Source organism: Schistocerca americana, chromosome 8 (assembly GCF_021461395.2).
Source record: "Schistocerca americana isolate TAMUIC-IGC-003095 chromosome 8, iqSchAmer2.1, whole genome shotgun sequence".
NCBI lineage: Eukaryota > Metazoa > Arthropoda > Insecta > Orthoptera > Acrididae > Schistocerca > Schistocerca americana.
Genome location: NC_060126.1, coordinates 26,368,577 through 26,380,724, shown reverse-complemented (window position 1 = coordinate 26,380,724; position 12,148 = coordinate 26,368,577). Strand labels below are relative to the sequence as shown.

The window sequence follows — 12,148 nt, the reverse complement described above, 5'->3', positions numbered from 1 at the left end:
CTGCCTTGCTTTCCGGATTTATTTACCTTCACCTGCATGGATCCTGTGTCACCTCATCATATTCTTGCCCGTTCACACCTACAATGAACACCTCCGCATCTCCTCTACTATACATCTGCAAACCAGATTCCAATAACCTCATTGTCACCTCTGATCGCCAACCCTGGTACGCTGTCAGACCGTTACAAACACGTCGCACTATCCCTACACCTACATACACTCCATATCGTATCACAATCCAACTTCAACTGACTTTCTCTCCCAGACAATGAAAAGTTGTTCTTATATTTATCCATCCTACTAGCTATAGCTCTTTATGCCTATTTGTACTCCACATCAGCACTCACCCTCGCTCCTCCCTCTTCATTTCACTCCCTTCCTTTCTCTCCTGATATCACTGCACTTTCCACCCACCACGCACATCCTTCCTTTCAATATTTCCCAGTACGCTACTTGTCACCGACCCTCTTTCTACTGATACCACCCAATGGCTTATAAATTTATATCCCCCATAGAAATGTTTAACCCCCACAGCTTCTTCATCCAGCGCATGTCCTTCAGCTCTTTAGTGGTAGTGCAATACTTTATTTTAATGAACTTTGCTCTTCCATTCCCACTCTGAAGTTTTAAAAGACTTTTTATATTTGTCTGTAAGACTTTAGATGTTGGAAACCACTCTGTATAACTGTAATAACATCTATGTTGTATCTTAAAATCTTTACATCCACATTCATATTTAGTCATCTCTTTAGTAAACGATCTTGGCTGAAGAGCGGGATATTGTACCGCTAGCAGCTCACCATCTCTCCATGCGAGGCGAGGAGAATGAAATAGCAATAAATGAAAAAAAAGCATGACTGCGCCCCTCTTCGGTCGTCACAAATGCCTACTTTCAAGAAGGCGGCTTTCAAAAAGCTCCCAAAAAGACGTGCTCTCATTGCCACTTGCTCATTGAGCAAGACTGCAAGAAGCTCTCTGAAGGCGAAAAATCCCCATCTCCTCAATCAAATCTAAAAATCTGCCCTCCTCATCTCTATGAAGCGATTTAAATTGCCAAGTCAGATCTGGAACACTGTATTCACTGTCAACCAAGGTGGTGGCGAAGGGGGAGGGGAGGGGGGCGAGGGGGGCAAAATTAGATTTCTTAGCCACGCCCCATCTTTCCAGCGCCACGTGATCGTGCAGTCTGGACTCGAGCCGTCGTCCCATTTGGTCCACATAAGAACTGTTACAATCTGGACACTCCAGAATGTATACACCTGATTTTTGTATTCTAACAGACCAAGATCATCCACGGTCGAAAGGCCGACTGTAACTTTATATTTCTTAAAAACTGATGCCACTGTTGAACTAACAGTACTGTAGTACTTGTCTTTTTCTGTGTTTTTCGCATTAGATGTTGTATTTTTTCCACGTAAATTGCAGCTCTATAGTTAATATTAATAACGTAATTCTGTGTACAAATATTAGTTTTTCGATGTAATTGATAACATATAACTCATTTTTGTGTTCAGTGTGTGATAGCGGATGTTAAAACAAAATTAATTACATAATAACGCAATTAAAGTGGTGAGCATATTTCAGTTTTAGACTATAAAATAAAGAATAGATAGTTATAGTTTTATGCCAATTTATTGCTCCCGTTTTAATAATTTGTGGAATAAAGTTTTTGATACATTTTAATGTACCTCACGATAACGGACACAATGTATTGCAATATTTGACGCAATGCTTATTTTAGTTTATATGCTTCCTGTCAAAGTTTATTTTACTATAATTATTACATGAGTTAATTTTATTCGTATGTATGAATTTCATTATCTTCGATAACGGAAATAGAGTGCGTTTGGCTATCCAGGTTAGCGTAAAACGAGGTTAGTTGTATGGGTCTATAAGCAGCGGCTTCTGAGTTATGCGTGTACATGCCACAGTAAAATTGTAATTTGTGTCGTTATAGCTATACTGGCTCTACATGACTAACTGTTCAATAAGCGCTATGGTTCTTGGTGGTTACGCTTTTACAGTGTCTGATTAGTGTCGTATATTGCCTTCATCGTACTGCTGATTGCTATACTACTAGCTGAAATCTAGATCTGCAACAAAATAAAGATGATATTACGACCGATGCTGATCTTCTTTCTATCATGGATAACATCACAGTCGTGGGATGCAATTATTCCCATGGAATCAAACCTGGTGAGCTTTTTTACTCTTCTAAGATAAAAATCATTAAACGGGCGTTATCCTTTAATTGTGATCGGTGAGCAAAGTATCGGGAAAAAGAGTAAAGCGGAAAACTGCTCCTGACAGAGCACGAAAGGGGCGGTTATGTTCCTCTTCAAAATACTTCGACAGAAAAGTGGGGAACCAGCTGCTCAATCCTCTTTCTGACTCCCTCATCAAAAATGTGGACTTGCGAAAGTATTCGCACTTCTTTGTGGTGTGTTGGAGGAACGGTGATGGTGGAGTAGAGAGGAGACAGTGGTGGTGTAACGTAGCAAATTATTCATCATGAGTTATCTGCTATATTAGCAGGTCCTTTGGCTCCCCATTTTCTGCAATCCATTGCTTCCTTCTTAAGGCTGCTGTAGGTTGTACCGTCCATCATGTCATCCAGTATCTGGAATCTCTTCCTTCCTCGCTTCCTTTTCCCTTTTACATAACCTTCTAAAATCCCCCCTGCGGGTCCGGGGTAAGAATAGGCCCGAGGTATTCCTGCCTGTCGTAAGAGGCGACTAAAAGGAGTTTCAACAGTTTCGGCCTTCTATGTGATGGTCCCCCTTGGGGTTTGACCTCCATTTTTCGAAATTCTACAGAAGTACGAGCCTTTTGGGGAAGGACACCTTACATGGTGTACCACTGGTCCTAAGTGCACTAAGACCTTGGCGCTCAGCATTGCACCGGCGTTGTAACCATACCCACTATTCCTCAAATTGGGCCTAAACGCCTGATGGGTTGTCCAAGTTACGCCCATAGTGCATCTCCATCTGCACCAGCGATCATGATGGACTTTCCATGGCACCAGAAATCCACCACGGTAGCCAGCCCGTTGTGGTGGGGTCGTCATGTAACCTCTAGGTTGTAGCCCCCTGACAACACAGGGATCGTACTGCCGATACCTGAGCTGCACCCTCCCCACGTCGGCCAAGGAGTAATTGCCCGTCTCCTTGGGGCATCAGGACTCCCGGCAATGGTCATCCTGCCAGGTGGCCCTTGCTGCGGCTGGGTGGCGCCCGTGGGGAGAGCCCCTGGTCGGAGTGGGTGGTATCGGGGCGGACGTTTCGCAGATGAAACGTCAACACGTATCAGGTCGCTCTGCGGCCGAGTCTTTCAAAAGAAAAGGTACCGTTTCTAGTTCTGGTTCTCCTGCCCTTTCCCCCTTGGCCACTCCATGGGAGGAGGGACAGGCCCGCCGGCTTGGGGCGAAGTACTTCCCCCGCTATTTGGTCTGTTCTCGAACCGATGGGGGGATGTTCGCCACCTCCAAGCCCATGTTCTTTGTTCAGCACATTGAGGACGTCTTTGGGGAAATCGAGGCTCTCAGCAAGATGTGATCAGGGTCCGTTCATATCAAGACCACCTCCGCCACACAGTCGGCGGCACTCCAGGCGTGCGACCGCCTAGGGGACATCCCAGTATCCATTGTCCCACATCTGGCACTAAATAGGACGCAGGGGGTTATTTTTCATCGTGACCTCCTGCTACAATCTGATGAGGAGCTCAGGGCCAACCTGGAGCGCCGCGGCGTGCATTTCGTCCGGCGAGTCCAGCGCGGCCCCAAAGACCGTCGCATCGACACCGGGGCCTTTATCCTCGCCTTCGAGGGGGACGTTCTCCCGGAGAAGGTAAAGGTGATGTGCTACCGGTGTGACGTGCGACCTTACGTCCCGCCACCTATGCGCTGTTTTAGGTGTTTGCGCTTTGGGCACATGTCATCACGGTGTGAGGCTGAGCCCCTTTGTGGCGATTGTGGACGTCCTCTTCGTGAGGAACATACATGCACCCCACCACCTCGGTGCATTAATTGTCCTGGCGTCCACTCGCCTAGATCCTCAGACTGCCCCGCCTATCAGAAGGAGAAGAAGATACAAGAAATCAAAACTTTGGATCGGCTCTCTTATTCTCAGGCCAGGAAGAAATATGACCGCCTTCATCCCGTGCCATTGACCACTTCGTTTGCCTCAGTTATGTCCACTCCTTCCGCGGTATCCTCACCCCTATCCTGTCCCCCCTCCGCCTCCTCTGCTCATCAGGGGGCTCTGCCTCCGCCTCCCAAATCCTTCCCTTCCAAATCCTCCTCCCCCGTGGCCCCCACCCCCTCTGCCCCAGGGGCCACCCTTCCTCCTCCTCCTCCCCCCACACCACCTGAGAAACGATCCTCTTCTCAGGCGTCCATCGGGGAAACGTTCCAGACCCCAGCTTCCGAGGTCCAGCGTTCCAAAACGGACCCAGCGCGTGAGGACCTTCTTCGGGTCCAGCCCACCATCCCTGTGCCTCCTCGGCCTTCCAAGAAGGCCTCCAAGAAGAAGTCTCTATCCCCCTCTCCACCCTGGCGCGTTTCGTCTGACGCTTCATCCGTGAGTCGCTGCTCCCGGCCGTCCTCAGTTTCGCTGGGACGCTCTGCTGCCAGGCGCTCCGCCGGCCTTTCGTCGGCAAATGATGCGGCCCCTCCTACACAATCAGGGACAGCGGCTGCAGCTGGCGATGAGTCGATGGAACCGGATCCGCCTCCCGTCGGTTGTAGCGTTGTTCCCTCGCAACCTGGCCCTCTGCGGCCGTCGAGGTGACCAGCTCTTCCCCCGTCTCGTTCCCCCAACTTTTTGACTAGCGATGGCGTTGTTTCATTGGAACATAAGAGGTATTCGATCTAATCGGGAGGAATTACAACTGCTCATCCGCCTGCACTGTCCGCTCGTCCTTGGTCTCCAGGAAACCAAGTTGCGCCCAACTGACCATATTGCCTTTACCCACTATACCTCGGAGCGGTATGACCTCACCCCTGTGGACGGTATCCCAGCTCATGGTGGGGTCATGTTGCTCGTTCGGGACGATGTTTATTACCATCCCATCCCATTGACCACCCCACTCCAAGCAATAGCTGTCCGCATTACTCTTTCTGCTTTTACTTTTTCAGTTTGTACCATCTACACTCCACCGTCATCTGCTGTTAGTCGGGCTGACATGATGCACCTGATCGTTCAGCTTCCCCCGCCGTTCTTATTGTTTGGCGACTTCAATGCCCATCATCCCCTTTGGGGCTCTCCTGCATCCTGTCAAAGAGGCTCACTCTTGGCGGATGTCTTCAACCATCTCAATCTTGTCTGCCTCAATACCGGCACACCGACTTTCCTCTCGGACTCTACTCATACCTACTCCCACTTGGACATCTCGATCTGTTCTACCACTCTTGTCCGTCGGTTCGAGTGGTATGTCCTTTCTGACACCTATTCGAGCGACCACTTCCCCTGTGTCGTTCGTCTCCTGCACCACACCCCATCCCCATGTCCTTCGAGCTGGAACATACTGAAAGCTGACTGGGGACTTTACTCCTCCCTGGCGACCTTTCCGGACCACGATTTTCCCAGTTGTGACAGTCAGGTCGAATATCTCACGGCTGTTATTATCAATGCTGCCGAACGTTCCATTCCTCGTACTACTTCTTCTTCACGTCGCGTTTCCGTCCCCTGCTGGAACGAGGCTTGTAGGGACGCTATCCGTGCTCGACGACGTGCTTTACGCACCTTTCGCCGCCATCCTACGTTGGCGAATTGTATTGAATACAAACGACTCCGAGCGCAATGCCGTAGAATCATCAAAGACAGCAAAAAAGCTTGTTGGGCCTCTTTCACCAGCTCCTTTAACAGTTTTACTCCCTCTTCCGTCGTTTGGGGTAGCCTGCGCCGGCTGTCGTGCATTAAGGCCCACTCCTCGGTACCTGGCCTGACCTCAGGTAATGAGGTCCTTGTTGATCCTGTGGCTGTCTCCAACGCCTTTGGCCGCTTTTTCGCGGAGGTTTCAAGCTCCGCCCATTACCACCCTGCCTTCCTTCCCAGGAAAGAGGCAGAAGAGGCTCGGCGACCTTCCTTCCACTCGCTGAATCTGGAAACTTATAATGCCCTCTTTACTATGCGGGAACTCGAACGTGCGCTTGCACTGTCCCGATCCTCTGCTCCGGGGCCAGATGCCATTCACGTTCAGATGCTGGCACACCTTTCTCCGGCGGGCAAAAGCTTCCTTCTTCGTACCTACAATCGCGTCTGGACCGACGGTCAAGTCCCCAGGTGTTGGCGTGGCGCCGTTGTTATTCCTATACCCAAACCCGGGAAGGATATACACCTTCCTTCTAGTTACCGCCCCATTTCTCTTACAAGGTGTGTCTGTAAGGTGATGGAGCACATGGTCAATGCTCGGTTAGTGTGGATTCTTGAATCTCGACGACTACTTACTAATGTCCAATGCGGCTTTCGTCGCCGCCGCTCCGCTGTTGACCACCTTGTGACCTTGTCGACATTCATCATGAACAACTTTTTGCGAAGGCGCCAAACGGTAGCCGTGTTCTTCGATTTGGAGAAGGCTTATGATACCTGTTGGAGAGGAGGTATCCTCCGCACTATGCACAGGTGGGGCCTACGCGGTCACCTGCCCCTTTTTATTGATTCCTCTTTAACGGATCGAAAGTTTCGGGTACGTGTGGGTTCCGTATTGTCCGACGTCTTCCTCCAGGAGAACGGAGTGCCTCAGGGCTCCGTCTTGAGCGTAGCCCTTTTTGCCATCGCGATCAATCCAATTATGGATTGCATTCCACCTAATGTCTCAGGCTCTCTCTTTGTCGATGACTTCGCGATCTACTGCAGTGCCCAGCGAACATGCCTCCTGGAGCGCTGCCTTCAGCATTGTCTAGACAGCCTCTACTCATGGAGCGTGGCAAATGGCTTCCGGTTCTCTGAAGAGAAGACGGTTTGTATCAACTTTTGGCGATATAAAGCGTTCCTTCCGCCATCCTTACATCTCGGTCCTGTTGTTCTCCCATTCGTGGACACAACTAAGTTTCTAGGGCTCACGTTGGACAGGAAACTGTGTTGGTCTCCACATGTCTCTTGTTTGACGGCCCGTTGCACACGTTCCCTTAATGTCCTCAGAGTTCTTAGCGGTTCATCTTGGGGAGCGGATCGCACTGTCCTGCTTCGCTTGTATCGGTCCATAGTCCGGTCGAAGCTGGATTATGGGAGCTTTGTCTACTCGTCCGCTCGGCCATCCCTCTTACGCCGGCTCAACTCCATCCACCATCGGGGGATACGTCTTGCGACCGGAGCCTTCTACACTAGTCCTGTCGAGAGTCTTTATGCTGAAGCTGCAGAGTTACCATTGACCTACCGGCGCGACGTACTGCTGTGTCGGTATGCCTGCCGGCTGTTGTCTATGCCCAACCACCCCTCTTACAAGTCCTTCTTCGCTGATTCTCTCGACCGTCAGTACGGGTTGTATGTGTCTGCCCTGCTGCCCCCCGGAGTCCGCTTCCGTCGCCTGCTTAGACAATTGGATTTTGCCCTCCCTACCACCTTCAGAGAGGGTGAGAGCCCGACACCACCTTGGCTCCAGGCTCCGGTTCATATTTATCTCGACCTCAGCTCACTCCCGAAGGAGGGTACTCCGGCTGCAGTGTATTGCTCACGGTTTGTCGAACTTCGTGCTCGCCTTGCCGGTCACACCTTTATTTACACCAATGGCTCCAAAACTGACGATGGTATCGGCTGTGCCTTTGTCGTTGGGGCCGCCACCTTTAAATACCAGCTCCTCGACCAATGTTCGAGCTTTACGGCCGAGCTTTTTGCTCTCCATCAGGACCTTCAGTATGCCCGCCGCCACCGCCATTCATCGTACATACTCTGCTCTGACTCACTCAGTGCTCTTCAGAGCCTTGGAGCTCCCTATCCGGTCCATCCCTTGATTCAACGGATACAGCAGTCCCTCCATTCTTTCGCTGATAATGGTGGTTCTGTCAGCTTTCTGTGGGTTCCCGGACATGTAGGAGTGCCTGGGAATGAGGCTGCGGATGCTGCAGCCAAGGCGGCAGTCCTCTTGCCTCGACCAGCCTCCCACTGTGTCCCGTCATCTGACGTTCGTGGGGATGTATGTAAGAGGCTTGTGTCGTTGTGGTGGGATGCTTGGTCATCCCTCCAAGGAAACAAGCTCCGGGCAGTAAAACCGCTCCCAACTGCTTGGACAACATCCTCCCGACCATCTCGGCGCGAGGAGGTCCTTCTGACCAGGTTGCGGATTGGGCATTGCCGGTTTAGCCACCGCTACCTGCTCTCCGGTGACCCAGCCCCGCAGTGCCCTTGTGGTCAGGCATTAACAGTGCGCCATGTTTTATTGTCGTGTCCCCGTTTTAGTCAATTTCGTGTTATCCTGTCCCTGCCATCTACTTTACCGGATGTTTTAGCTGATGACGCTCGAGCAGCTGCTCGTATTCTGCGTTTTATAACTTTAACTGGCTTGCCCAAAGACATTTAACCTTTTTACTTATTTTATCTGCATCTTTGTCATGTCCTTCTGGTGTCCCCCCATCCCCTTGAGTTTTAGCAGATTCCATGTGCTCTAACACCAGTGACTGGGCGCTAATGACCTCAGCAGTTGAGCGCCCTTAAACCCTACCAAAAAAAAAAAACCTTCTAAAATTGTTTTTATCAGTCCGTCATTCTTTCTTAATATATGCCCAATCCAATTTCTTTTTCTTCTCTTTATTACATCTAGTAACTGTCTTTTCTCTCCCACTCTTCTCAGTACCTCTTCATTTTTTACTCTGTCCATCCAACTTATTCTTTCCATCCTCCGCCATGTCCAGATCTCAAAAGCCTCCAACCTTTCTGTCTTTTTTCCTCATAGTCCATGTTTCAGCGCCATATAGAAGAACACTCCATACAAATTTTATGAGTCTCTTTCTGAGTTCTCTGTCCAGACCGCTGCAGAAAATTCTCCTTTCCTTATAAAACGCCTTTTTTGCCATTGCTATCCTTGTTTTAATGTCTGTGGTGCACTTCCAGTCGGTGTCTATCCTGCTTCCAAGATACTTAAAATTTTGCACCTGTTCTAGTATTTCTCCATTCAGCGTAATTTTTATTTCCTTATTTCCTCCTAGTGCCAATACTTTTGTTTTATTTGTGTTAATTTTCATTCTATATTTTTTTCCGTTAGTTGCAATGGTGTCCACCAAATCCTGTAATTCTTTTTCCCCTGTCGCTAAAAGGACCACGTCATCAGCAAACCTCAAACACCCTACTCTCCTTCCTCCAATTTCTACTCCTTTGTCATCTAATGAGCATTGGTCAATCATATTTTCCAAGTAGAGGTTGAAAAGAGTAGGTGATAGACAGCATCCTTATCTTACTCCTTTTCCTAGTCTGATCCAGTTTGTACTTTCTCCTCTCACTTTAAATGAAACTTTTTGATTAAGATATGAGTTTATAAGTCTTATGGTTTTCCAGTCCACTCTCTTTTCCCTCATTATAGTCACCAGCTTGTCCCAAACCACATTGTCAAATACCTTTTCTAGATCGATGAAGCACATATATAGGTCTTTCTTTTTCAATAAACCTTTCTCCCAAGATTCGTAGGAGCCCTATTGGATCTCTGGTGCCCGTATTCCGTCTAAAGCCAAACTGCTCCTTGCCAAGGTTCTCCTCCATTACTTTTTCAAGTCTTTTATTAATCATTCTTAACATCACTTTGGCTGCATGCAGCCAAAGCAAATTATTACTAGCTGCCATCTTGCACTGAAAGCGTAGCTTGCCGTGGAGCCGTTCTCGCGCCTGCACAGCTGACGCTGGCTGTTGGCCCGAGAAATCCGTGTACTTGACTAACCCTACCTGCAGTACGTTACACTCAGTCTCTGACAATCTGAAGAAGTACCATAAAATATTAATCGTTCTTTTTCCTACTTAGTACACAAAATTATATGGCTAAAATTTCAAATCAATAACTTCATTACTTTCAGAGATATAAATTTTTACCTAAAATACATAATAACCGTGTTGTAAAACTGAATTAGGGACTGTAATGTATTGATCTATAGTATCAATTGAAACTATAGCAAGAGGATAGGTTCATACAATCTAATTTTCTGGAATTTTCTTTAGTTTCATTACCACAGATTTCTGACCGAATTAAAAGTACTTTAGAAAATTATTTTTTTATCGTGTTTTGGTTGTGTGAGTGTTTTGGAGAGACTGAAAGAGTGAACGGAGGACATAAGTAAAATGAGAATGTGATATTTCATTAAAACTATTTAAATGTGTGCTTGAGAATGTTGTTATGCAACAGCGGAATGTGTGATGTGCGTCCGAATGAGCTTGATTTTGTAAAAGGCAGCCAGAAGGAGCGTTGAGTATTAAATTTATTAGTAATTTATTTTGTGGAAAGGAATCTTATTCTGTTTTCATTAAATTTTATTTAGTTTTGCAATTACCAGATTTCTACTCAAAATTACTTGTGGTAATCTGATTGGCTGACAGAAGTACCGCGAGTATAGAAGTGATGATCTGATTGGCTGCTTAACATACGAGCCAATAGCAGTTCAGTATTTCCCGTGCGTTTGAGTAGGGCTTGGTGCCTCAGGTCAGTCGACATAGTCGCTCGGGAGCCGTCTTCTGGTAAACACCTACGTTAAATCGCCCTGATCAAACTTGTAACAAATTCGCGCTTTTGTTTGGTTTTCGTGTCGCGGACGAAAAGCGACTACGGTATTGAGTATTTTGTGAAAGTTTGAGGCTTGTGAGTGATTTACTTTAGGAGAGGTATGCTTGCGAACATTTCATGTCGTCCATAAACTCCGCGTGGCGTGTTTCGTCCAGATAACGAGACATTATGGCGAGCATTTCTTTACGGGGAGCCTACTGAACGACTGAACGACTGAACGTGTCAACTCGCAAGTAGTTGTGGATCAGTGGCTGTTCATGACGTTCACAATATCGGATCAGACTAAATAACTCCTGGCTGTTTTCGGATGTAATCTTGTAACAGAGATAGTCAGTACCATTGCACAGTTGATGTCGGAGTTTTAAGTAAGAATAATCCGCCACGGGTAGTAGTGGGACACAGAGAAAGCGGCAACGAAAGAGAAAGAAAGATAAATGAAGACAATAGCCTCGACAGCTGAAAAGAGAGAAAATATTGATGGACGGTAAGAAAAGCGGCAGTAAAAGAGAAAGAGAGATGGAGATAGACGCAGTGTGAGCAAAACAGAGAGCAGACACTGGAAATGAAAAATACAGATGAGTAGAGACCATACATAAGCTTGGGGGCTCCGGTCACCCCAGACCGGCGAACGTTAACAAGTACGTATAAGGGAGAGTGCATTTTGGATCGAAAATTTAAGGACTTGGATATAGGGGAAAAAATAAGTACACCCTCCCCCAGAAGTTCTCAACAGATGACAAATAGTAGAGACAGTGGGAAATAAAAGCAGACAGTTTAAGTGAGAGAGGACACCAGAGCAGTGCGATATACTGGAAATCTGTGGGAGGAACAGGAGACAGTGGGAAGAGACACACATAAACAAGTGAGAGCGAGACGCTGAGTATCAAGGCTTCACTACAAAGAGGGATTGGGTAAGAGGCTTTAGACTGTTCTGAGTGAGTTAAAACAGCGGGAATACGTTCACATGCCAAAATTTATGGTGAGGGGGGGGGGGGGGGGGGGAGAAATGAGGTTGAGGTAGCTGGTTCCCCACCTTTCCGTCAGAGCCTTTTAAAGAGGAACGTCTTCGCCTTTTTTACGCCCCGACAGGGGCATTTTTCCGCTGCTAATTATTGACTATTGACGGAATTCAAATATTTAAAATACTGCCATAATCTAATCATTAATAGGTATAACCTTATGTTAAAAGTTAAACGCAGTAAGTCAAGGGGTGAATCGTACACGTTGTGTACTCGTGGGGAATGAGACTTACTCGTTCCGAGCTGCTCTTGGTTCTGCTGAGCCTCGCTGACTGACTGGTTGGACGTCAGAGCGTCACGTAAATGCTGCCGAAAAGCAGCATGAACAAGTTTACACCTGATCGCCAGAGATAATCATTGTTTGAGATAAAATTTAGTTATCAAATGTTGTCTGTCAAAGATGAAACTTATCTATAGGTGATTAGAGCTACTGT

General features: G+C 47.5%; 1 protein-coding gene across 1 annotated transcript in view; it reads right to left on the bottom strand.

The window, feature by feature from the left end:
- The window catches only part of LOC124544935, a 389,392-nt gene that overhangs the window by 111,274 nt on the left and 265,970 nt on the right, over positions 1-12,148 (bottom strand). The window lies entirely within an intron of this gene.